Source organism: Mustela erminea, chromosome 8, assembly GCF_009829155.1.
Source record: "Mustela erminea isolate mMusErm1 chromosome 8, mMusErm1.Pri, whole genome shotgun sequence".
Lineage (NCBI taxonomy): Eukaryota > Metazoa > Chordata > Mammalia > Carnivora > Mustelidae > Mustela > Mustela erminea.
In genome coordinates, this window is record NC_045621.1 from 113,668,225 (window position 1) to 113,671,806 (window position 3,582).

At 43.0% G+C, this 3,582-nt stretch overlaps 1 pseudogene; it reads right to left on the minus strand.

Moving 5' to 3' along the window:
• Positions 1–454: 454 nt before the first annotated feature.
• LOC116597615 lies at positions 455–1,378 on the minus strand (annotated as a pseudogene).
• Between the last annotated feature and the right edge of the window lie 2,204 nt (positions 1,379–3,582).

The following is a 3,582-nucleotide window of genomic DNA, read 5'->3' on the forward strand; positions in this document are numbered from 1 at the left end:
ATGATAGATGGCAGGTTTTTCCTTACACTTGTTTGTTTGTTTTAAGACTTCTATTAATGGATGCTTGCTGTTTGTTGACATTTTTATTTTTAAAAATCAAGTTGTGAATATTTATTACAAATTAAAAATGAGTTTCTTAAAAATCTCAACTTGACCAGACATGAGACAACTAAAAACCTTTAAATGTGTACTGAGAAAAACCAAGCTTTAAAACGAACAAACAAACAAACACGTTTGTCATTACCAAAAAGAGACCTCTTTAGGTAAAAATAATAAAAATCCTATGCTGCACAGATAATGCAGACAGTTCTGTTTATCTTGTCAATGGACAAAAAGCAAGCACTTAAGGTGTTCAGCTTCAATCTTTTGTTTATTTCTTATTGCTGGAATTTCATCTTTATTTCTTTGTGTTGGATGACTAAATCAGATGATGGCAGAGATGTTAAGCCAGCATTTACTCAGCCCCACCCTGCTCAGCCTCGAGAATGGATGAATTCTCAGCTAGTGGATCGTCTCTTTTCCATCTTGTGATTTAGGGGTTTCTGGGCATCTGCCTCAGTAATTGAAGTTGCAGTTGTACTGACCTCATCTTGATTTTCTTGGGTCTCATCTTCATTTTTCCTTATCTTCCTCACTGCCGTTCTCTCTACACTGTCTTTGGTGAGGAGTACCCCTGTGGGATTGTGGCCTATAACCCTAATACATATTCTGTCTCAGTGATCTACCTTGTTCTGCACCCTGGTTGTCAGCACCTTCCATCACTTCTCCCTGCTCAGGAGTATTGTAATATTGTGGTTGATGCCCATAGGGTCTTTGCATATAGAAGGGTGGGAACCATCACCTGCAGTAGGGCTAGCGCTTTTGGGCCTGGCTTTCAAGAGTACTTTCCAACCCCACTCTTTTGATAATTCTGCTGGGAATTGCATGGAGGACCCCTGAGATGTGGATAGTGTCTATAATGGTTAAGGTCCACTGCATACTTACTGTCTTGCACTGGAACTTTACCAGAGCCTGTCACATTGCTGCCTCTGCACCCTTTTATCTTTCAAGGACATCAAACTCCACAGTCTCTCCATCTCCTGCACTGCAAAGGTACTTCCTGGGGTTACTCTTCTTTTTGGCAGTATGGTGTACAAATACATCTTCCTTGGTGTCATTTCTATTGATGAAACCATATACATTTCTTATATTGAACCATTTTACTGTCTCAAAACCTTCGTTGCAAAGACCTTCTTGTCCCAGCCTCCAGGTGACAAAAATGCGAGGCCACCCAGGCCACCGCTCTCCATGGAGCTGCTGGTGGTGTCGGCAGCACTGAGGGTGGAGTGGTGGGTGGCTGCTGGATCTCAGCCTTGCTGCTCATGGTTGCAGTGATAGTGACTCAGACAGGCTGTGGCAGCTGCAGCTCCTCTCAGTGTGTGATGGTTAGCTAGGCCCATGGCAACTGTGAGGTTACTCAGGGCTCTCTGAGGTCCACTCTCCACTCCCACTACCAATAAAACTTGGTAGGGAGCAGTTTTAATAAGCAAAGGGAAGTTACTTACAAGTTTTTTCTTGGATGGAAGCAAAATTAATGGATTCCTGCCTCCACTCGCCAAATCTTAAAAGTTAACAAAGTGATTTACCTGGATTCAGACCAGTATACCATATAGGTGTTCTCAATAGCACATCATTACCTTAAGCCTGTGTTCTTGGAGCAGCCTCTGGGAGCAGGAACAGCAAATACAACCCATGTTCCAAGGACAAAGGAGAGTAAGAAGTCTCTGAGAGTCCTGGTCTAGCTCTCAAGTCAATCAGAAATCATGTCCATCCCGTGACATTCCACAACAGGCACTACCTGTGACAGAGATAATGTAGCCCAAAAATCCTAAAGTGTACTCTCTTGCCCTTTACAGAAGTTTGTCAACCCCCAATTTCACCACACAGATTCTCCCTCAACCACTCCCAGCATCTCCCAATGAACATAGGATTAGTGGCTCAGAATTAGGCCTTCTGAATTCTGACCATTTCTCTACTACTCTCTGCAGAAACTTTCCCTTCTTATCCTGCACTTGAGATTGTCTAGGTCTGCACTTTGCAGGAACAATTCATTTAATGTTACACATTGGTTGTATGGTCTACAAACACATGTGTGACCAGGTTATGAATGTGCATGGTTCTTTCTATGCAGTGCTGAAGATATCCTTGAATAAGTCAGCATCTTTATTCAGTCCTCATCTAATCCACACATAATAAGAAAATGGAAGGATTCCCTTGGAAATTATTGTCTGGGGAGAAATCAATTATTTACAACTCCTATTTGGTTAAGTAATCATTCTTAATGCCTAGAGAGGTTTCCTCACAGGGCCCATACTAATGCAATAACGTAAAATATCATGTCCACAGCACCTGCTTTGACATATGGAGGGGAAGTGCCCATTATAAAGACCTCGTCCAAGTCTGAGCTTGAAAAACAATTGTATCCCACCTTCTTGCTCTTCCCTGACACAAGAAAGGACATGCCCCCTGCCCCATGGTAGATGCCCCACAGTCATGACCTAGAAGAAGAAGACATTGGGAGCAATGCTGAACAGAGTCAAACAGCAACAACCACCGACAACACCAACATATAACATAAGCAAAGTAAGTATGGTTGCAAGGCACTGAGACTGTGGGTTTGTTTGTTATTCAGTGAAGCTGACTAATAGAGATAGAATTATCTGGATTTTCCAGGGTCCTTCTTACCTAAAACAACTTTAATCTTTTGATGACCTCAACTTTTATGCTAACATCTCCAAAATGTATTCCTGACCTCCAAAACTATTGTCTGCCTACCAGCTGTCTTCCTAGCAAGTTTTAGAGGCATCCTGATCACAATAATCCAAAAACAAACTCATCCTCTTTCCTAAGATACTGTTTTCTTTACCTAGTGTTCCTGTGGCAGCTTGAATCGCATCTATTTAAGCTGGAACCACATTTCCCAGATCACTGACCCCGTGTAGTTCCAGGGTAGCATAACCACAGAAGTAGTTACATTTGTGGAAGATTTAAAAGGTATAGCTAAAGCAGCAGCCATTGTGCATTATGTGCTCCAAAGGTTGATGGTACAAGGCCAGCTTCTCTTCCAAGTTGCTAGTACAAGTCAAATACTGGGGCCCTGAGAACTCAACCAGGAACATGCAGCAGGTATGGGGTCAAAGCAGGAAGGCAATCCTGTTTGTGTAGGCAGAACTGTAGGCACAGGAACAATGCTTATGAGGCACACTGAGTCAGACATGGGCATGCCTGCTTCAAGGGGCAGAAGAAGGTGAGGCCTGTGATCAAGGTCATTCCAGAGCAAAAGGTGAGCACAGAGAACTTAATGGTAAAACTGAGGAAAAGTACTCTCAGAACACAGAACAGGTCAGATGGTGAGCCACACAGACTGCAGAGCTGGAGGTAGTGTGTTGTGCTGGGTGGTGATAGGCTGAGTCTCAGGTGGGCTTTCCTCAAGGACACTGGATGATCTTGTCCCAATACATCACCTCCCTGGTTCTTTGGATTTCCCCATGTGTAATAAGGGAAGTGGGACAAATGATATTTCTCTCAAGTCCTTTTAAGTTT